The following is a 24,954-nucleotide window of genomic DNA, read 5'->3' on the forward strand; positions in this document are numbered from 1 at the left end:
GCTTTTCTTCTTCAGTGTCCCAATCCTGGCTGGGTATCAGATGGTTTTGTTCTTGTCAAATGAGAAAATGACTGCCATATTATCATTATATATAAAATGTTAATTTTGAAAATCTGGGGAAAAAAGCCAATCAGGATGTTCCTGTTACCAGGGCCACCACTGCTGTTGGGACACCTAGTACCATTTGACAAAAAATATAAACATGAAAAACATGTAACTAAAGCCTAGAATATTGGAGAATTGTTTTTGTCTATGGTATAAAATTATTTTCTGTGCTATGGGATTATTTTCTGTGCATTTGTTTGGGGAGTGAGGTGGGGAGAATTTCCAAGTGGGTTATCTATAGATGTTCAAGAGTTGAGACATAAAAGAAGGCATTACTTTTAACAATGGACTACATAATTATAAAATAAATTTTATTAAAATATTAATATGATTTTTAAAAAAACTGTATGTCAAGCACACTTCTCAGTACTTTTATATACACCATCACACTACTCATTATCTCTATGAGAGGAGTGCTATTTTTAATCCCCATTTTAAAACTAAGGAAACTGAGACATAGAGATGTTAAGTAATTTGTCCAAAGTCATCTAACTTCCTCATAATCAAACCAAGACATTTTTAGCCACTGTTGTGGTTCTCAGTGTTGGCTGTACAATATGATCACTTCAGGTACTATTTAAAATCTTAACACACAAACCACAATTAAGTCAGAGTTTTCTGGGATATGACTCAGGCATGTATGCACATATGTGTATTTATTCTTTTACAGCTCTCTCAGATGACTTCAATTTATAGCTAAGATTGAGAAGGGCTGCTTCACTGTCTCCCATTATATACAGGATATTGAAACGGTGTGTGATTCTTTATGGAGAAAGGAGAGGCTGTTTACAGGGTAGCCAGATTCAATTTCTTGGAGCTAAAATTAAGGAGAGCAACTAATTACAACTGCCTATACAGTGTAAAAGACAATCATTTGGAAGATAGAGAAAAAGGAAGTAAGAGAACATGGATAGAGAAAAAAAATATAAGTCTAGCCTGAACTACTTTGGGCTCCAGCCATGGCCCTGCTGTTAGCATACTTAGCTATTGTACCTCTTCATGTCACCATTTCTAAACCTGATAAATGAAGGAGTTATACAGACATGAAATGTTAGTGTCCCTTAGCCCCACTGTTCCAAGAATGAATGATCACAAGTGCGGCCCAGCATAACACTCATTTTATTCTTATCCTGATAGAACGGAAACGTCATGAAAACAAGAAAATGTGCCCACTGTCCTCCCTGCATTTTAATCTCATGTGCATGCATACTGAATGAACTTGACCTTCCTTGAAACAGCATTGCCTGACTCATCTCCATCTCCCACAGCTCCTAACACACTGTCTGGCTTATACTAAGTAGTCATTAATTTTCTGTATTCTGAATTTGACTAAGAAAGTCAAATTTTGATTTTATTATTGTTTTATCAACTCTCTTATTATCTGGTTCACTAGACCTTTCCATTTGCATGGATAATTGAGAATGGAGTTATAAGAAATACATTTTACCAGCTCAACACCGATGCAGGAATTATTACATTTCAAAATATATGCAATCAGCATTCTCTGCTTTGCGCTGAGGTTCCATCATTACTGAACCCAATGTCACTAAGCAGAAGTTCTCAGCCTGGCTGCTCTTCAGTCTCTGACCCCACCCCAGACCAATTTAACAAAGTTGCCAAAGAGTAAAGATGGGGTTTGAATATATTTTCAAAGATCTTCAGGTTATGATAATGATCATCCCAGATAATTCCAGATTAAAACAACTGTGTATTTCTTTTCCATTATTTTCCTTCTCTTTGGCTCTGCCTGGGCTATCTAATCCTCGTGTTCACATTGCTTTGATTCTCAACAAGTTCATGGGCCCTATTCATTAGGAGATAACAAAAGGAATCCTTGGTGTGTATTTTCAGTTTCCACCAGTTATTCCAAGAATTTTCTCAGGTTTATTGAGTGGATTAAGATCCATTACCAAAGACCCTCAGCAATGGGAAGCATGGAGGAAGAAGTCTGGATAAGAGGATGCCAGGGGGCACATCTTCAGCAGAACCAAAGTCTCCTGTAATCTGAAATGATTTGATCTGCACTAGGGGAGCATAGATTCAAGGCCCCTTAGGTGAAATTAATGGAAAAAGCATTATTAACATGTAAAAGAAACAAGTCACTTTGCATCCTCTTGTTCCCAGAAATATTGGGTTGGGCTGGTCATGTGAGCCCAATATGGTGAGCATAATCCTAAAAGATCTCAGGCAAGAAGCTTTCCAATTGAGAATAAGCTTGAATGCTTACACGTATGTCAGGGCCAGCAAATCAGCCATTCTGCAAAGTGGACTGATTCCTTGTACCTTCTCCAATAGTTGGTGTCAAGTGGGCTACAGTGCCATAAACTGAGTGGCTGCAGCAGCTGGAAGCAGTTTCTTCTTTTCCCCAAGAATAGTAAATGTGACAATTCAATTATCTGAACACTTTAAGGAAAATCTTATCATTCTTTCTTCAAAACATCTCTCCATTCTATTTGCAAGATTGAGGAGGCAGAAGAGGTGACAAGCAGGTAGTTTTCCTAGTATGAAGCCAGATGGAGGAATTGAACTTGGGATTATTCCTCTGAGGGATAATGATAAAGGTCCCACTTCTCCCTAATGCCACTTCTTAGCGTTTTAAAACACTAGATGATGGGTTTCCATTTGTATTAAGAGCATCTTGCTTCTGCCCCATGCTACCTCCATCTCCTTCTTTCCTCCCAGACACATGCACACAGTAAACTGCTCCAAAAGTCTTTCTGAAAGTCTTTGTTAAGGAAAAGCCCTTTCTTACTACTAACCAGTTTTCCTGAAGTTGAGAAAGAACCTCAACATCCCCATCTTTTGTTTTAATAAAGCCAGGACCTGTTCAAGACTCTGAGCCCTTTCTTATTTACTTTTCCCAACCCCTGTCTTAGTCATTCCAACTTCCTCTCTTCTGGTTTCCAGGGATCTTTCTTAGCCTCCTGGTGAACAGTCCAGAGAAGGAAAGGCCACACTTCAGTACTCTGAATAGAAATTACTACATCCCTTAGCAGCTGCCTTATCTCAGGGTGGAATAGGAGTAAACATTAAGGAGATAAACGTGTGCAGATAAGAATGGCAAGCCTAGAGATTCTCCCTGGGGACACTGGCATCCCATGTGACTCCTATTCTGTGTTAAATTGTTGTGTTGCTGTGCTGTGCTTGCTCCACCTCCATCCCCCAAGGAAGCAGTTCCTTGGGTATGCTTACCTGATAAAGTTTCTGTATGCATTGCATAAGATTAGACTCTGGGCAAATATGTACTCTGATGATAGGATAGTGGAATCTTTTGTTTGTTTATTTTGCTTTGTTTTGCTTTCTACTCATGTTCAAATGTCAGTTATTGCATGCATGCCCTGCCAGCTGCCCAGGTACTAACTTCTTAAAGCTTACCTGCCTTGTTCATAACACAATCATGTCACCATAGTGGTATAGCCTTAGGAATATTATATATTAAAAACAAAAATAAACAACTTCATGAGAGTTATGAGGCTTACTAAACCCTGTGTATTATGGTTCCAAGCATTTTCCAATACACGGCTAACGATTATAAGAGTAGTCCCCGGTTCTTCAGGCACCCTTCCTTCCTCCTTCTGTAAATCATGTTGAAATTAGAGTATGTAAGGTGCTTTGATTGACGCTAGGGGAGAAAACACAGGCCGTTCTTAGACTCTGTGATGTTTCATGTATCTTGACTCTCTTTTGCAAAAAAAAGTATAAAAAATACTTTGATTTATTTCACTAAAGTTCCTCTGTGCATATAGTTTGTTCTCTGTGTATAGTTTGTTCTGTGTAGGTGAACATGGAAACATATTTGTGTATGTGAGCATATATATATATTATATGTACATATGTACTATATATTATATATATAGTTTTCCTATCAAACTAATTCAGCCTTATTTTAGAAAATTAGGAAAAATAGACAAACCAAAGAAAAATCAATTCAACCACGGCTCTACCATGCACAGCTAAAATACTGGTATATTTCCCTCTTACATTCAATTATCTTAAGTCTCCCTTATGCTTTTATGATAGGTTAAGCAAAATACTTTATTTCTCAGTTCTTTTCAGCCAGGTATTAGCCTTCAACAAAAAGTCTGAGAATAAGATTGGACTCTCCTTTTGCCACCCCAGCTTGGACATAGACCTCCCAGGACAAAACTCTGTCTGTGGACATCTCCCCTGGAAAAGAGCTGATCTCTCTTTTGATGATGCACCCTATAAATACTGAATGAGAAAGGCTTACATTTTTCTCTCTCAAGTACTTTTCAACATGGCAACTATGTAAAGGCACATCATTAAGCACTCATGGAAGACATTTTAGGGCATTCCATGCAACCAGATTAAAACTAAATCTTTTGAAAATTACCCCTCTCTGTAGAATATGACTAATCTCTTTCACACAGATACGCTGGGCTCAGCCTGCACAGGGAGAATTGACGTATGTTGGTGCACCTGATACTAAATAGCATTCAGTATTTTTAAGATTTGACAGGATAGGGAAGGTGCATTAATAATTCTCTTTGAATAAAGGAATTCTCTCTCTCTTCTTAGGAGCTGGCAATCATTCCTCCTCCTTTCATTCCATTTTGGCTCAATAGCATGACATTTTTTTAACCCACAGTATATCAGGTCACAACAGGAAGGAAATGCAGATCCAGAACAATTCAATCTGCAGTGAATTTCCAGGGCTCTCTGACTGCTCTGCCTCCATGCACAAATGCAATTAGCCATGGCACCTCCCTGTAACTCTTGGTAAGTCTTTTGCTTTCTCATTCTTCTTTAATAGAGAGAGGACCTCTAAATGTCCTACCAGCTTCCTGAGTTCCTAAGGGTTCAGTCTTTTCCCAGAGTCTTTCCTCTTTAGTTGAATACTGATATTTTCCCAAACAATTCCCTCTCCCCTAACCCATGAGACTTGTTTGACCACCCCTTATGCCAGCTTTATGGCATTCAACCAGTGTAGCCCAGAAGTGCTTGATGCCTGGGTTTAATGCTATAGTCACCATCTTGATTTTCTTGGTAATTTTCTTTGAATCTGTGCCTGTAGGCCAATAAAAGATGCTTATTAGCTTACAATGGGATTATGTTGAAAATACTCTAAGATGAAAATTCATTGAATATACCTAATTTCCCAAATATTCTATATTAGTAACAGTACTCTGTAGACTTTTGGCTATTTCTTCATTTTATTTATTTATTTATTTATAGTTGTAGTAAGACACAATACCTTTATTTTTATTTATTTTTATTTTTATGTGGTGCTGAGGATCAAAACCAGCGCCTTGCACATGCTAGGTGAGCGCTCTACTGCTGAGCCACAACTTCAGCCGCTCTTCATGGTTTTTATATGACTTACTGGGAGCTGGGGCTCACTGCTGCTGTCCAACATGGAGAAAGTATTGTCTTGCATATCATTAGCTTGGAAAAAGATCAAAAATTCAACATTAGAAGTATGGTTTCTATTGAATGCATATTGCTTTTTCATTATTGTAAAGTCAAAAATTGTAATTCAAATTGTAAGTCAGAGGACCATCTGTACCTGGCACCAGGGTGCATACACTGGAGTTTGGAGATGCAGCTTGCACAAAACTATCTCCACTTGCAACCCAGTCTTCCTGGATTGGGATCTCAGTTCACTGTTACCCTTTTTCTAGGTGGTTTTGGCTTGTTTCTCAGTACTCCAGCTTGATGATCCCTGCCCTTCTGCTGTCTGAGTTGGGCATGAGGAAGCCCTCTGTCATTCTTCCTTTTGCCCCCAGTAGGTACGTGGGTGCAGCTCTGGCAGGCTCAGATTTTGTTATGCACTCTGTAGCTTCTGAAGGCAAAACAATGTGGTAGCTATCCTCACGCTAGGGTAGCAGTGCCATGGTGCATTTGACAACTCACTGGGGAAGAGAGAGTCTCTCACCTAAAGCTGATCTCATCCAAGCTGATCCCTGTGCAAGGTGACAGTTGTTTGGGTTTTGCCCCTCTACCAAGGGAAGGAGAGACTGTATTTTCATTTTGCATTGAATTTGCAAATTCCTAGTCAGTCCTGAATTCAGGACACAATGCATTTTTTTGTTTTGATTTTTAATTTTGAATAGTAAGAAATCTTACCATAGAAGCCTCATATAACACCTGGAAAAGATGAAAATTCACACTCCTAAAATATATGTGACTTTTCTTATACGCCCACCCTTTTTTGTTTATATAAGCCAATATTAATGTAAATTCAACATGTTTGATGTTTCTGACCTGGCACATTCAACTCTAAAAGGAATCTCTAAGTACAAAGAACACAATCCATTGGTCTCTACCATTTAAGGTATCTGCTATTGGATGATGTGTACATGGAGAGAGGCTTCATTGAGAGTGAGCAGGTCATGTTTACACAGACAATTTGCTCTATTTAATTTTCCTTTTATTGGATAGAAAGTAAATAGTTTTATTATTGATTTAAACTAGAATACAATAAGCATTAAACCAGAATACAATATGCCTCACAGGCAAGCCACTTAGATATTGAAAAAACAGAAAGAAAATTCTTACCCTTTCATTTAGATACAACAAGTAGATACAACCTATGACATGGGATCCTCAAATTAAACAATAGTCAACTTATAAGAGGAATGCATGGCACCATTTGTCCAATATAGTTCACCCTAAATTTTTCTGGTAGTTGGGATTATTTTCTGTATTAGTTAATTGGCTTTTTATAAATATGACTGCAGAATGCATTACAATTCTTATTAAGCATATAGAGCACAATTTTTCATATCCCTGGTTGTATAGAAAGTATATTCACACAAATTCGTGTCTTCATACATGTACTTTGGATAATAATGATCATCACATTCCAGCATTGTTTATACCCCCATGACCCCTCCCTTCCCCTCCCACCCCTCTGCCCTATCTAGAGTTCATCTATTCCTCCCATGCTCCCTCTCCCTACCCCACTATGAATCAGCCTCCTTATATCAAAGAAAACATTCAGCATTTGGTTTTTTGAGATTTGGCTAACTTCACTTGGCATTATCTTCTCTAACTCCATCCATTTACCTGCAAATGCCATGATTTTATTCTCTTTTAATGCTAAGTAACATTTCATTGTATATATATATGCCACTTCTTTTTTATCCATTCATCTATTGAAGGGCATCTAGGTTGGTTCCACAGTTTAGCTATTGTGAATTGTGCTGCTATAAACATTGATGTGTTGTGTCTCTGTAGTATGATGTTTATAAGTATAGACCAAGGAGAGAGAGAGCTGGGTCAAATGGTGGTTCCATTCCCAATTTTGCAAGAAATCTCCATACTGCTTTCCATAATGGCTGCACCAATTTGCAGTCCCACCAGCAGTGTATGAGTGTACCTTTTTCCCCACATCCTCGCCAATATTTATTGTTGTTTGTATTCATAATAGCTGCCATTCTGACCGGGGTGAGATAAAATCTTAGAGTGGTTTTGATTTGCAGTTAATTGGATTTTTATGAAAGGAAAGCAAACCTCTGACATCTTTATGAGAGGTGGTACTTTAGCAACTTGGAGTCAAGTATTGAGTCAAGTCAGGCTCCCTGCTCCCAGAGAAATTGGCTCCTTATCTTCATTGCTGTTTATTCACATTTCAAAGGAAAGTCTCCCATTTTCCTGAGAAGAACTTTCCTGGATTATAACACTACCCAGAAGCTTAAAAAATCCATACCTTTGTGACTACAGTTCACAAAAGAAAATCCTCAAAGAAAAGAAGCTATGTTACTTCCTTATGAAGATTCTTCCATGTCTGTTTCTCCCAATTAAGTGTGATCTCATCAAAAGCTGAAATAATGCCTTAATCACTTTGGAAACTTCAGTGCCCAAGAGAGATTAGTAAAGTTTGCCTGGTTTTATTGACTAAATGGATACATTAATGGATAAGCAAATTAATAAAATAGCAAATGAATGAACACACAGTGTATCTGGTACTTGTAAGTTATAATTTCACATTTTATTCCTAATGACATTTTATTCTCAATTTCTATAGCTATGGGGTGAGTTTTTGAGGGTTAAAAATATTTTAATTTTTCTTTATATTCAATCAAAACAACATCTCATGTTTTGGGTATATATTCAATATTTCAGGCATGCTCTGTTTCTTATTGACTAGAAGCTTTAAAACAACTGATGATTCTATTTATTAGTTTTGCTAAGTATCAGATCCAGCATGTTACCTTGTTTATAATATTTAACAGATCAGTCTTGAGCACTTACTTTATGCCAGCCACTGTTTTAGATCCTGAAAATGAAATGAAGAGCTAAAGAGAAAAGATCCCTGGTCTCAAGAAAATTATAAACTAGTGTGAGCTAACACAATAGATAGATAAGTAAATAAATAAATAAATAAGAAGAAAATTCCATATTGTTTGGTTTCTAGTCCTTGACTAATAAACTGGCAAAGTAAAAAATATGACTGTTCCAGAACAACCCAGTCCCAGAGTATGAGACCCAGCTTGAAGGTGTTGTGAGATCGAGGAAAGGGACAGACAGATCCCAGATCTCACAGAGTGTAATTTCTTGGGTACTTATAAAAGTGTGGCTCTGAGCAGCAGCAAGACAGCTCGACCCATAGTTTGGCTAGAAGGAGTACATATATTAGTGAGGACAAAAGTGACTTCACTCAACCTGGAATGTACTTGTTTTTTCTTAAGTTAAAGTCAAAGATTTCAAACACATTGTTGAAACTGATGGCAACAAGGGTCAGGTATAAAACTCCATATATTGCTCTAATTATTATTATTTTTTTGCAGTATTTTGGGAAACTTCAGGGAAAACCAACCAAGGTTCCTCAAGGGTGGTTGAGACTCAAGATGGCTGAACATAAACATGGTAACATAAAGCTGAATTCCCCCAATAGCCACAGCAGGTGCATGACTGAAAGGGAAAGGGAAGAATAAAACTTTGGAAGGACAGGAAGAAAAAATGGTGATTCAAATGCAGGTAAAAGTCACCAACAATGATGGCAAGAATAGAAGTGGGAACAAAGATAGTAATTGAAGACAGACATAAGGATTTTGATGAATGAAAGGAGTGATAGGCAATTGGTGGGTGATGGAAACAAAATGAGATAAGGAGTGATATAAACCAAAGGTATGAGTTCCGAAGAAGATAAAATATTTGAAGGAAATCTATGAAAGCATTGTTAGGGAATGGAAATGAGGAGTGAGACAAATATTTACTCTAGTCATCTGGTTCAATGGTTTGTTTCCTTTGAAAGAAAGTAGCCTTCTTAGGTAAAATCCTTCATTTAGGAGAAGATACAAAGAGTGCATTTAAGGAGAGATGGAGGGTACTAGAGAATTTGCCACTATCAAAACTGTGAATTTCTTAAGGTGCATTGGCCTTCCGTTTGGACCTATTGGAGTGTGGATGACTGGGGTCAGTCTCAAACATGTTTAGCTGGCAATGAATGTCCTTGTGATGGTAGTGGGTTTCTGATGATTACCCAGTATTACAGGGCAGAAGTTAACCATGAGCCTGAGGCAGCTGCAGAGTCTCCCCTGCCACCTGATTCTTGCAATCATGACAGAAAGATTTCAGACATTTCACTCAGACTAACAGGCAGAAGTTTATTAGAAGGGATATGAAAGGGGGAAAGGTGATACTCTCAAGGGAGAAAATGGATCCTTTCAGAGAGGAGCAGGATGGCACATCTCTCCTGCCCTCTAGATTTATTGGGAGTCCCAGAGAGCCCCACACTGGTCTAGTTTACCTTTTGACCTTTGACTGACAGCCTAGGAACTACATGAACAGAATTGGAGATTTTAAGAAAATTTAGACCTTAATCAGTTTACTAGCCTTTGGATAGAACAAATCAAGCTAGCTTTGTGAGGGTGTGGATGTTTTGGTTGCCAGGGTTATTGGGGGTTGTAATAGTATTGGTGATAAGGTCTGTGACATAATCTTGAATAATAGTCTTCCTATCAGGATATAATTATGAGGGGGGGAACATATCAAGTCCCCATCTTTCAGGTGCTTATCTGACAGATATGACTCCCTGAGGTTTTCAATCACCCTTCATTGTCTTTTTCCTGCTCATCCATTCATGGCTGAATAGCTATCTAACACCCAGAAAGCTGGGGACAGAAGTTAAGATGACTTAGTTTGGTGGCCCATGCCTGTCATTCCAGCAACTCAGGAGGCTAAGGCAGGAGGATCTCAAGGTCAAAGAAAGACTCAGCGGATTAGTGAGGTACTTAGCAACTCAGCAAGACCTTGTCTCTAAATAAAATATTTAAAAAGGGCTGGGAATGTGGTTCAGTGGTTAAGCACCCCTTCAATCCTTGGTACCAAACAAAAACAAAAACAAAAACAAAACACTAAAGATGGCTTAGTTCTGAGAGTAGCTTCTAGGAAGCAGAGCTAATCAACTTGAGTTGAAAGATTTGGGGAGACTGGCAACTTGATTCAAAATTTATATACACAACTGTAATTTCTACATCAAATTTGAATCTATCTCTGTTTTGTTGAAGAGAATAGTCTTTCTATATTTGAGAGACTGAAAATGCAGAAAGATTTCAAAATGTGGATTCTAGCTCTGATAAGTAGCTCTATGGACATTCATATCACTTAATTTCTTCATCGGTAAAATTAGTAAATTGGACTAAAGGACACCAGATTCTACCTGTGAGAGGAAACCAAACGGTAATATTGGTTACTGTGGTTCTAAATTAGATGGTGGTTCTCGTACTTTCTTTATTTTCCTCCTGAAAAGCATAAACTCATCATGAGTTCTGGTTCAACAATTACACAAAGATTAACTTTTATCCTAGTTATGTGATTTGAAGTTCCAAATTTTCTCTAGACCTTAAATTTTTATTGGAGAGTAAAAATAGTCCCTATATTAAATAGTCATTGTCAATAGTAAATGGAACAGTGCCTGGCAATTAGTGAACATTCAACACATTTCAACTGTTTATTATTAAATGTGAGAAAAGCTTCTTAATTTCATTCATTAAAGTATTGAGAGTGTTTGACATTTCCCTTATGCTTTAATATTTAAATGTATTAAGACCTCAATATAATGCTCATTAAGTTATATGGCCTCTGGTGCTTATGATCTTTTCAGGTAAAGAACAGAATCACATCCAAGTCAAGACAAAAAGCTCTTTCACAGTATGTGAATCTAATGACTGAAGCTAAGTTCTTTTTGTGTGGTGTGTGTGTGTGTGTGTGTGTGTGTGTGTGTGTGTGTGTGTGTGTATTTTTCCTACTTGGTCTTTACTTTGTCAGTTTAATTATGTTAATTAAAAATGTGAAAATAAAAAGCTGTCTGATTATTTTCCTAAAGTAATAATTTTCTTGTAATTCAGAAATAAGCTACTACATGCTGCTTTCTTGAATTATTTATCCATGGTTTGAAATATAGTGCATCTTCTAAAACTTATGTTAATGGTCCTGGGACATGATGGATCCATTTAATATTTTCTTTTGTTTTGTCTTCAACTCTCCACAGCGAAATGATATCTATAATGGAAATGAACTTGGTAGGGTGACAAGAAACGTAGGATATTTTCAGATCAAAATCTGAAAATAGGGCTGGGATTGTAGCTCAGTGGTAGAGCGCTTGCCTAGCAAATGTGAGGCACTGGGTTTGATCCTCAGCACCACATAAAAATGAAATAAAGATTTTGTGTTCATCTATAACTAAAAAATTTAAAAAATTATATATATATATATATTTATATTTTTAAAAAATCTGAAACTACACTGTTCATCATTTTTCAAGTTGGTGAAATTAGGATTGTAACATTTGTCTTCCATTTCACTATTTACCTGTCAATTCATACCACCCTGGAGACACTGGGGTTGGTAGTGGTGAATGTTATCAAGGTGAAGAATTTTGACAGAAAAAATATAAACAAAACCCCAAAAATATGAGGCCCACATATCCTTTATAAAAACAAGGATCAAGTCATGTTATCTTTCTCTTCATATATATATGTGCATATACATATATATAAATTTTATATAATTATGTGTATGAATGCACACATTTACATAAGTACAAATGCATATATGCATATATATGTATGTATATATATGCATGTAATGCATGTATATGTGTATTTATATATATGCATGCATACCAAAATACATATATATGCATAAATATATAAATATGTATGTATTTTGGTGATTTAACTACTAAAGAAATATAAGATATATTTAGAGATGAATAACTTGATTCAGTGTTCATTGGGAAGTAAGAATCATGCCCAATGCCTATCTCCCTGATGGCCAAGTCATCCTTCTTCACCTGAAACACCTTTTGTTCCTGCCACACAAGCTACACTTTCAATGATGTTGTCTGTCTTAAGGTCTATGGTTGCTTTGGGACCAGCAAAAGCATAAGCCCATCACTGATTCTGAAAACCTACCCACCGCTCATGTTCAGAAGAGGAATCTGAGAGAAATTCAGATTTGAACAGAAATGTGATGTTACTAGATGAGAACATAGCCAGGCTGCCTATAAATTTTTCTGACTATGCTGAGGTATGAAAAGAAAGTTGAAGATTAACCTGCTCATTTTCTCAATAAATATAATACATCTTTGTTGCTTACATAGGAAACATGGTAATGCACTATACAGACCTAATCTCTGAGTTTATTGGTATGTGTGAATTTGTGAAGTTGTGATTCAGTTTTGGCAGTTGGAATCTGGGGAAAGAGTGTGTGGGTTTGTGTTTAGGTGTGTGTATGAAAAGACAGAGTGGAAATTAAGAGAACCAGGTTACTAGCTGCAGCTCTATTACCAAATAACTGTGTGAGCTGGGACTACATACACTCTTTCTCTGATTAAGCTCTTAATCCGAAGAGTGAAGGGTTGGGATTATGTGATCTATGAAAAAATCTCTTTAATGTTTCCAACCTTCCATGAATCTCTGATCATTGCTATTTCTGGAGGACTCCCCTGAGTTACTAGAGCAGGCACTGTGCCAGCCCCTTTCTTCTCCTGACCCTGTAAGCAGTGAGCTCTTCCTTAAGCATTCAAGGAGGAGTGAAGGGAGATGGAGTTTGAAACCAAGGGGGGTACCAAAAGCAGCCCGGGTTAACCAGTCTCTGGGGTCTACCCACACAAGTCGAATTTAAGCCAAACAAAAAAGAAACTTGGAGTTCTCCTTTGATGAATATAGTTGACACACAGTCTAGGAATAAAAGTCAAAATTATTGTCAATATTCTGTAAAATATTAATGAAAGTAATTTTAGAAATAGGATTTTTAATAGCATTATACCTTTCAAGATTTTTAATACCTAATCAAAAAAAATCTATTCAAATAAAAGTTAGAGAGAGGAAGAGAGACCAGAGGAGCAAACAAACAATATCAGGATTATTTCATTACATAAATCAATATTGTTATTTTATTATTTTTCTCTTCTAAACTTATTCTAATTGTGTGCATTTACATATGTGTGTGTGTGCCCCCATGTGCAAATACATACCTTAATTTTTAAAAAGCTTCTACAAAAATTAAAATAGTGACACCAGGATGTCTAGGCATTCAGGAATGAATGTGTTTAAGGTCAGAACCCCAGGTTTGCCATGAAGTTTAAAGTTTTGGTCTTCACAAAGATGCCATACAAGGTGAGGGAACCATAAAGCAATAGGAAATAGTAGAAGGGCAGCTGAACAATTGATTTTCTTATAAAAACAAAAACAAAAACACCTAAATGCCATTCACTATTAATGCTGCCTAACCTATAGATAAACCTGAAGCTTCTCTAATTTTGATGCTTCCTGTGTAAATGGGTCTTCAAATGATAGATTCTGGTTTTGCTTTTTAACCATTTATCAGATGATGCCCAAACTAAGGACCCATGTGCTACCAGAATCCTAAAGACAGATCATAGTTGTGGTAGAATTGCTTTAAGATACTTTCTTTCTGCTCTCTAGAAGTTTTCTTTGAGTTACACTTTGTTCATTTCTTCTAAGACATCATAAAAGTTATAGAAAGGAAAGTTATATCTGAGATATTCATACTACACTCTGTCACATTTCTTCCTGTGTCTTTCTCAGTGAACAATGGCTGGTTGTCATTATCATTTTAGTTCAAATTTGAAAATTATGTCCTGATAGTAACTTACCTTCTTCTCTGCCAGGTTTATATGTTCCCAATCTTTATTTTCTTTCTCTATCTTCTTCTTCTTTCTATTATTTTTTCTTTCTGAGTTCAGTACATTTCCAAATATTTCTTGAATGTTTTTCCTAAAATTTTCCCAATTTATTTTAACCATTTATCTGTTGCCTATTGTGGATATGGGACATTCCACTACAGCAAAAAGTCTCCGGTGGACCATAAAACAAATATGCGTGCCCAAACAGCTACCATTTAGAGACATAAGTATAGGAAGACATAGAGTTTCTTTTATTTATTAAGAGCATTGGGAAAATGCCAGCACATAAATGCACTGTGGTAGCATTCTCCAGATGTTGAGAAGTCTGGCTTGGCTTTGGGGCTGCTGGTGAGCATTTTCTCTTTTAATGTAGTCATAGAACCTGAAGGAAATCTTGGGTCTCCAAGCATGAAAGATGCAAAGAAGTGGTGAATTGAAAGGCCCCTGTGGGTACAAGTCTAAGTTGACTGACTGTGATTGTACGGGTGACATTCATTTCCTGCCTGCTGCCAGCGCTGAAATCATAGTTAGACAGAAGAGCAGAAGTTAATTGCCTCAGGGAAAAGGTCCCTGTGCTAATTGCCACGTTAAAGTTCACATTGCATTAAAGTTTCTAGCTTAGGTTCAACCCAACAGCTGGGCTCAGAGGAGCTATGGAATCACATGACTATACATAATGACTCTTCTGGAGAGGAATTTTCCACTTCCATTGAGATTAAAATGGGAAAACATTTAGCTTGAACTGGAGTTTGAAAACCTCAGCAGGTCCAGGAAATCTGAAGAGAGAGGAAACTTGATTTTCTCAAAATAAGTGAAGTTGGGAGAGATCACACACAGAGGAACTAGTTCCCAGCATGCAGACAGATGCAGACCTGATAAAGATGCTGATGGACCACAGGATCAACTTACCAGAGTGTTACTAAGGCAATGGCACTTAGCTTAATAACAAAACCGTGAAAATATCAACACTTTCTTGGGTTTGATGAACAAAGGGCTTGGGGTGAATAAATTGTTGATAGCAACAATAAGAGGGGTGGTAGAGAAAAGTCATCTTTTTACTTTTTGGTGAGCACCTAGCATACAACCTACCCATTCCATTTATAAAGCAAATCTGTAGAGAGAAAAGCCACTAACATGCTACAGGATAATCTGGACTCTATGGCTCCAAGTTAATTATTAAAGAGTTCCATGTAATCCTATACAAATCACATTGTCTCTTTGAGTTTCCGTAGGGGAAATAGTATTCATCCTGTAATTTAAAATTTTTATTTTAAAATCAGATGTTGTAGGTGAAGGAATTTTTTTAACCTCATGCAGGTCATTAGCTACTTAACAATTTTTGCAATGTGTCTCAAATCTCATTTGTTCTTAGTGCTCCTAGTCTGAAACTGCTCAACTGTGCCCTGCTTGGATTTTATATTTTGTTCCAAGTGAGGTTTGTCTACCAAATGTGAAAGTCATGTCCCCAAGGAAGGCTCTTTGTTATCTGTTGCTTTAAATTTCCCTTGGAGACCTGGACAGCTCTGTTCATTTCCATTTAATTTACATTTATTCAACTTATGTGAGTGCCAAGCATCCTGGTGGGCACCATGAAGTGCACCACAATGAACAGGACATGACAATTGTCATGAGGAAATGTAGTAGTTATTAAGGAATTATCTTGCTTTATAAAGAAGACTGAAAAACATTACAGAAAAAGTGAGATGAATTGGGAGAGAAATTAATTTTCAAATGGGAGTAATAATGAGGGAGAAATTAATTCCTTCTCAGGAGGAAGGAGAAGACTCTTAGAATAAGAAAGAGATATTTGTGCTTGACCTTAAAAGAAATAGATGTTCAGATCTCAGTTTCCACCTTTTGTTCTTTTATACATGAAAACACAATAGCACTTTGAGTCACACCGAACTGCTGATAGTCAGTGGTGAAAACAGCCCACAGCCCTGAGCTTCCACATCATCACATTATGGAAATAGCAGTGGGCAAACTTAGTGCATGGTTCTGGGTCCAGGCAGAGCACCAAATTTTCAGCACGAGTACTTGTCGTTTGGTTAGACACTTTGCTATTTGAATGTTTGTGCCTCAGACATTCATCTTGAAATTTAATTGACATTATAACAATACCCAGAGGTAGGGCTTTTGAAATGTAAGTAGATCATGTGGGCTGCACCCTCATATGTGGAATTGGCATCATTTTGAAAAAGTGAAAGCTCCCTCTTGCCTATCTCGCCTTCCACCATGTAATGACACAGCCAGAGAGCCCCTACCACCTGTTGGTTTCGTCATATTAGATTTTCCTAGATTCCAGAACTGTGAGCCAAAAAATTTCTGTTCCTGCAAATTACCCAGTCTTAGGCATTCTGTTAGAGCAGCACAAAATGAGCCCAAACACTTCCTTTCAACTTCTCACATTCTGGTGTTAAGAACAACTTCCAATCACTCAGTAGAAAGTTGTTCCTGGATATACCTTCAAATTCCAGAAGGAAATCAGCTTTTTTTCTCCACGCAGTTAATCACAATTTTCTTTTTTTCCATTCTGTATTTTTAAATATGTTCATTTTATAGATTTATTTTTAATTTCTACTCATTATTTACCTTCAGTTTTCTTCCTTAAATACTCTCAGCTCCTCTAAATCTCCTACAACTTGAGGCATACTGTGCTGGACATAAGGCACTGGAGAAGCTGCAACCAGGATTTAAAGGAACTATCTTCAGTCACATGTTACTCAATTCCCATCCATAGGTCCATTTAAACATAGTAAGATGCAAGCTTCTTCGAACCTATGACTGTAGATTCTCAATAGGCTTAAATTCCAAGTTATCTCATTAATAAAATCAAGGGATTTGGGTTGGCCTTTGAGGATAATAGAACCAAATTGGCTTTTTAAGTGTTTCTCTAGGTTCCAAGACTGTCTGCATATGCCACTCAGTCTCTTGCATTTGCTGCAGGCCTTCACTGGTTGGTGTGGCAATAGGCTGTCTGCATTGCAGCTAGCCAAGAGACAAACTATGCCCTGCTTGCTTTCTATAGAAGTCCTTCCTAATGGATTAAATGTGTCTAACCTTTGGAATAAAACAATATTGTATGCAAACATCTTCTAATGTGATCTGGGTCTTGGCACTTTGGGTTTTTATTCACCTGAGTGGTTTCCCTTAAGCCTGTAAAAATGACAATTGTTAGATTTAATACTTTTGCTATTCTTGTTAAGAAACCACGAACCCAAACTGTCAGTTAAGATGCTGTGATTGTGTCAGTGCCTTAGCCACATGAATATGTAGACACATTGGTGCCTGGGCTCAGCGCAGGTGTAGCCTGAGTGAACACCACCGACAGTATCAGCAGCTTTTTACAGTCTCTGAAAAGAATGATTTCCTGAATGTGCAGAGGGAAGTGGGAGGTTGCTATTTTTGTTCATAGGTGATATGTACCATATTACAATTTTAATAGGAGTGGGATATAAAATACCAGATATAAATCTATTTCTCAATACCTCTACAAGCATGACTATATTTTAGGGAAAATTATTAAGGAGAAAAAGCATCCTCAACCTGTAAAAAATGTCCTGGAACCTGGAATTCAAGAGAACTTGAATGCTATTGATAAATCATGTAAAGTCTACTTGGGTCATGCTATGCATTTGGATCTTTGTTTTCTTTACTAAGAAGGGATGATAATTTCTCTCTTCCCGAACAATCAAGGATCTTGTGTGTGTTATATGAGGCTAAGGATGTGAAATATCTTTTGAGTATAAAAGTGCTGGAAGTAAATTTTGTATTTAATTTTTAGTTAAGTTTCTTAATTGACTTGATGGAGTGAATCAGATTTACATTCTATCACCTTCTCTATGCCCACATAAATGTGTTTTAGGTTTCAGGATACAAGGCAGGATTCAGAGTTTGGAAGAAAATAATGCTCAGAAAATAAATGGGTTAATGATTATTGATGGGGAAGAGGGTCCTGGACATAGGGCAAGAATAATAGACATTTCTGCTAACTACCCTCTTCTAGGACAGAAAGAAATAATTATATCACATCCTTAAGCTAAAGAAGATATTTCTAGATGAAAGCCTCTGATATAAACCCCATGGATTCTAAAATAAGCAACAGGTTCTGTTAGAGGATACTGAAGCAAGGTTATATATCCACAAAAGCCTAATGAACAAATTGCAGTTCAGTAGCAAGAGACAGAGAGAGATCCTTACTCCAAAACTAGAGGAAGATTGAACATAATTCCTCATCTTCAATATGACCTGGATCTGAAGTAGAAGAGTACAAGTCAGTGTTTCTTAAGAGGCTGGGAGTTCATGGGACTGGCTCCAGGAATTTCTAGAGACAGTTTGCCTCAAATGATGGCTTGTTCAGTCCTCCTCCTGAGATTCAGCACATGTGCAACCAACCAGAGTTCCATGATGTCTTACAGGCCAAACTCTGTGACTTTCATTCTGGCTTCCATCTGATGAGAACTGCAATTTGTAGAGGCCTGTATTGGAGATGAGTCTATTTCACATTACATAACTCAGATTAACTGAGTATGGACTTTGAAGAAAATGAACTAGAAAATCAAGTCTGGGCTTTGAGTTAGGTAAATGTAGGGTCAAACCCCATTTCTAGCAATTTTCTGTAAAACTATTAATTCTGTGTGTCAAGGTCTTCATTCATCAATTGGTATAAATCATATCTTATCTCTTAGGTGGTTGTAAGGACTAAGATGCACAACAACATAACCTTGTGGCACAACTACGAATTTTTGAGCAATCCTTCCCTTCTCCTTCATGTGGTGCTCATAACAGCTGAACAGTAGGAATCTTGCTAGTGGCATCAATGGTTACAGCTGAATTTATGCAGGCCCAAGAGAAAACGTAATTGGTAATTAATAAAATGATTATTTAGATTATTCCTAAAGAGCAGAAATTGGAATCCTCTAAACATAGCTAGTGTATTATTAAAAGACTTATAAAGCTATAACTTTGGTTTTCTTTTTGTGTATTTTTATTGTTTGCCTACTTACTCATTTTCCTAGCTAATGAAATAAAGGTAGTTTCAGCATTACTATTTGGAAAACTTTATTTATAGCAGGGGTAAATATCTCCCAAGCACCTAAGTAGCCTGAGATCTTTCACAAAGAGTTTTCCATTTAATCAACTTCAAATTCTTTTAGGACAAACTTGAGTATAAACAATTAAAGTAATTGTTTATCCTGAGAAATACATTCCCTCTTCCTGGCATAAATCAAACCACCTGAAAAATGAGCAAATTAAGGTAATGAACAGAAGCAGCAGTCCCTGTGTTTCTTGGGCAATGGTGAATTGCCAAGATTGACTACATATGAAAACATACTCTGGCAACCCCTCTGATTCCTAGCTCTGGAATATCACCATCACCTGTCGCTTCCTGATGATTGCCCCAATGAGTCTTACCACCAACACACTCTGCTTTTCCTCGTTGAAGAACACGAAGTATTTAAACATAATACTCACTTACAGAAAGGTTGGGGTCTCTATCCATTCCCAGATGACAAACTAGAGCAAATAGGAAGAAAGAGTTTTGGGGTGCAGATGACTCCCAACTCCAAGTTAATGAGGTTGTTAAATACTAGAATTCTAACCTTTGTCAGATGTGGATTTGAGTCCTCTTTTTTTGGCACTTAATCCTTGTGTGTGTTTAGGCAAGTTACTCATATCTCCAGAACTTAGTTTCTTATTTATAGTGTGGAGATCAAAAAGACAATTTTATTATGAGCTACATTGTATGGGTGTGTTTTGCCATTAGAGACCCTCAAAGCAAGCCCTTGATATGTCATAATTTTTCTCATAATTAATTAATCCAATTAATATTGTTATTACATGTGAGTGTCTATGGTCCATAGTTGGAATGAGAAGTTTGGCATGGTAGAAGTTATAAAGAAGGATGAGGTGGCAATTGTGATAGAGTCTAAGAATTCTCAGAGATTCGGGAGGAGAGAAGAGTAATTATGTGTGATCATGTGTGAAAAGTTTGATATGAGATGGCCTTCATGAAGGTTAACAAAGAATATTATATGTATGAGGGGTCAGTGGATTTGGTTTTAGGAACTGAACAGTTCTGTAGAGTCTTCCTCCTTCCAGACTAGAAGTCTTTAGGAGATGGTCTGAGCCATGGTATGTAGTGAAACTCTGTGGGAAGTCCAAAAACTCCTCGTGGGTAGTCACTAAAGCTCTTCAGGGATGGCACATGTTATGGTTCAGATGTGGTGTCTCCCAAAAACTCACATGTGAAACAATGCAAGGTTTGGAGGAGAAATGAATGGGGCGTAGCCTTAACCTAATCAGCAAATTAACCCTGATGGGATTAACAGAGTGGTGACTGGAGGCAGGTGAGGTGTGGCTGGAGGAAATGGTTAATTGGGGGCGTGGCTACAGGGTATATATATTTGTAGCTGGAGTGTGGAGTCTTTCTGCTGGCTGATCATCATCATGCGAGCTGCTTCCCTCTGGCACACTCCTGCACCGTAAAGTTCAGCCTCATCTCATGCCTTTAAGGAATGGAGCCAGCCGTCTAACTGTGAGCCCTCAAATAAACTTTTTCTCCTCAACAATTGTTCAGGTCATGTCCTTTTAGTCATAGCAGGGAAAAAACTGACTAAAACAGCACATCAGCTCAAAACCCTCTTGGTTTTTGACCTGACAGATCCTTTGATGGGAGGTATGTGGGAAGGAAAGGTGGAAGAACAAGTAGAGATTTGAATCAGTGGAGCTTCTATGAAAGCACACTTTACCACAAGTCCCAGTGCCAAAGCATGTCTTCTGATATTCCTGGACACACATTAACATGTTGTCTCAGGCATTCTGAGAATTGGTCTCCAGAGTGTACTAAGGAATAGGAAATTGGAGAATTTGCATATCTTTTAATAAATCTTCAGCTTTAGAAATAGACATACCTGTATTCAGATGCCAGAGATGCCTCTTCAGCTGTGTGATCTATACAAGCTTATTTAATTTCTTATGGACCTATTTATCTCATCATAAAATGGAAATAATGATACATAACACACTGGGGTTTTGAGAGGCACAAAGGAGATAACATGTTTCAGTGTCTGATCCACATTAGATAGAAAATATTATAATCAGTATTTGTTTTTTGAATGGTCTTTAGTCTGGGTCAATTAAGGAATTAGACCCTATTAGACATTGGATCTATTAAAAAGAAACAGACTGAAAATTAAAGTGGAGAAGAAGAAAAGAAGGACTGGGTAAGTCAAGTGAGGTGGAGTAAGTAGTTGGATAGAGGTGATGAATGACCTGTTACAGGAAAGGGGTTAAATTTTGGTATATTTGATAGGCAGTGGCATAGCAAGGTTTGAGGGGAAGGGCTGTGTTTAAAGCAAAGGGCAAAGAAGATACTTTTAAAATTTGCTACCTTCCTTATCTCCATGGAATTGGAAGAATTAATGAACTAATATCTATAAAGTACTTAGAGACTATAAAATAAAAATACTATAGAAAGTCCAAGCTGTATTATAATTTTATTAAGCTTTTATTGAACATGGTAGTGAATATATAGGAGCTATACTTTCTGCCAGAGAGCTTAGACTTTAATTGCAACATTCTTATTAATCATCTTGAGGGCACAGGGGATTCTGGATAAACAAGTTTAACATATATCTGAAGAATTCAAATGGATATTGCATGTGGACATTTTAATTTGATCCCTGATTTTCTGAAATAATTGTAATGCTTTCATTATACAATAATAATAGTAATGATAAGAAAAGGTAAATAAATAATGTGCCAAAGAGTATGCTAGTGACTTCATATGTTCTCTCTAATTGTACAAATTATGAAAGATGAGATTAGTACCTCCACCATAAAGATGAGTAAATTGAGGCTTAGGGAAATTATCTGAGATCATAGAGCTAACAAGTGATGTATTTGACCCTATAAAACAGCAGAGAGTAGAGACTAGCTCCTACACCATGTTTTTATCCATAATTGTTGTAGAGAGTTGGATAATATGGATCATAAAAGAAATGCAGCTATAGTCTTTGTTTCAATCTAAAAGATCTTAGTGTGGTTTCCATAGATCTTCTGTAAAGTGCCCATGGCACTCTGTGAAACTCTTTGCAAATTTGGAATAGAATGTGTTTGTGCATTTTTGGGGAGGAGGGGGTAGGGGGTGGGGTGGGTTTGCAAACTTCATAAGATTTTTCAAGGACTTTATAACCTAAATAAGGTTAAGGCAAAACTGTTGATCATCTGGGGTCAACTCTTATGTGTGGTGAGCCGTTCCTGCGGACTGTGGTCGCCATTACATGATGGCGCTGGCTCCGCTATGGTCTGTGAAGGACAACTCCTTATCAGAGAGAGTTGGCGTATTGTCAACTCCTTATCAGAGAAAGTTGGCGTGTTGTTCTCTAGCATCCTGTGAGAAGGGTCCACGTGGCAGCTTCGCATTGGGGTTCGCGGTGCTTTATTAAGGCTGGGAGGGGCATCCAATTATTATTCCGGGGATTAGAAGAATTATTAGAAGAATGTCAAGGGCCTGAATAAACTGCTGAAAGAAGATTCCTGAGTCGAGTCTTCCTTTCGGGCAAGGGGGTCGTGACACTTATGGACAATATTCAGAAATATGCTCATCATGAGCCTGATGCTTAGCTACTTAGCATGATTATCAGGACAACCAGGGATGTGTACATAAGTGGTAGGATCAAGGTTCTTGCTGCTTTCCCTGATATATACTCATATTCCTAATCTTTCAGACTTCTTTTGTGAAGCAGACATACTGCAAAAACTACCAAGGAGAGTACCAACCTAGTTCTGGGCCCTTCTGAAATACCATCTCTTCCTTTATATTCCCTGGTTATGAAACAATAGTCAGGTTTTATTTTTTATTTTTTTCATTGGTATACATTTCCATGTGGGCCCCTGTTTAAAACATCACCTTTCATTGCAATTGTGTATATGTTCATCATATTTTGCATTTTTCTAGGGCAAGAGCCACATCATAGTCTTTTATTTCATATGGGTATCATGGTATACCTAAAGTACAAACAGTACTTAACAAAAACTCAATAAACAGTAGGTGGTTTGCTAGATGAATGGACGAACATATAAATATCTTTGTTATACTCTTGAAAGCTAAGACATTGAAGGGTTTATATGAGGATATAAGAATCCACAAATTTTACATAACAGTATACACAGACTTACATTAGTAAAGCTGGTGATAAACACAGGAAGGGAAGGCCTATAACACATGGATTGGTGCTTTCATTATTCTAATGGGTGTGTAAGAATGGTCTGATATAATAGAATTCTTTACTTTTCCATTTAGAAGAATAAGGTTGGGTGTTTAGAAAGCCATAGTGTGTTGCAAAACTTATTTAAGTTTCCCAACCTTCTGCAAAAGGCACAATGTAGTTCTCTTTCCAGATTTTGCTTTATGTAATTTGGCTTAATAGAGAGTGAAAGCTTTTCATGCTCACAAATGCCTAATATTAGCATCTCAGTAATGTATTCAAGTTGCCACCTGCCCATATGTTCTACAGATCCTTGGAGGAGTCTAATAGGACAGGAGAATTCCTGCTATTTTAAAGTACCTTTGGAAGTGAAGAGGATAATAATCTTAAACAATCTATTAGGCTTATATTTAGTGAAAATTCCTGGCCCGTTAGCCTGACTAATCTTTGAGTTATCTGTATTTGAACAGCAAGTGCTCTCATCTCTCATCCCATCTATTCCTGTGGTGAGCAACGGGACTATCCTCACGGCTAGAGCCAGTCTTGATGTGTCATCCTCATCACCATGGGAACACTGTCCTTTGGCAAAGATGAGAGTTAAGTCCATCCTAAAAAAGTCCAAGGGCTCTCTTGAAGTATGATCAGAATTTTCCAGTGGGATTTAGGTCTAATCCATGAGGTGGGACATGAAAGCATTAAGTGTTTCCAAATTGAACTAAAAGCCCATGCATTCCAAGACTTAAAAGAAAATCTTACCTTCAAATAAAGAGATAAAGAGATGAAAGGAGTCCTCCTTTACTGAGACAGGTATTTACTCAGTGGGATAATCTGTGTTTTACTATTCTAGGATAGGCAGAGGTATCCTTCCAACCCTTCAGTCTGCCTTGTTGCCTGGTGCCTCAGGAGAATGCAGTCCTAGAACAGAGAAATGATCTCTGGATCATTTTGATATAAGTCTCTTCTTCCTTCAGGCTATAAAACAGAGCTGTGCACTTGCTTCTCTTTGGTAAAACATACTGACTTCATGAATCTGTGGCCCATATTTACCCTATTTGTTCAGTGGGGATTATAGTAGGAAACTTCTGAGATTTCTACCTAGGCATATAAGAATTGTGTAGCATGGAAGACAGCACTTTGATCCCTAAATGAACATGTTACATATTCTTTGAACCTAGTGATCTCTAGAGAAAACCTTATCTGTATCAACATGCAGGTTACAGAGGAAGGTTTTTTTTTTTTTTCATTTTAAGTCATTAGTCTATCACTAAGGTTTCATTCCTATGGGAGCATATTTGTCCTGTATTTCTCATTATGGCAGAAGCCATGGATAAGCCCACGGGAACCTGAGGATATTGATGTATTTATTTTCTATCCCAAGAAATTTCCTGGCTGACAACTTCAGCAGGCTGGGATGCTAACAGAGCCTGTCAAATCTTTTATAGGGTGAAGCCAAGAGTCTGCTATGGAAGCTGAGAAAGGAATGGAACACAGAGAAAATTCCTGCCATCTGGGGGTTAT

This window comes from Ictidomys tridecemlineatus, chromosome 4, assembly GCF_052094955.1.
Source record: "Ictidomys tridecemlineatus isolate mIctTri1 chromosome 4, mIctTri1.hap1, whole genome shotgun sequence".
Lineage (NCBI taxonomy): Eukaryota > Metazoa > Chordata > Mammalia > Rodentia > Sciuridae > Ictidomys > Ictidomys tridecemlineatus.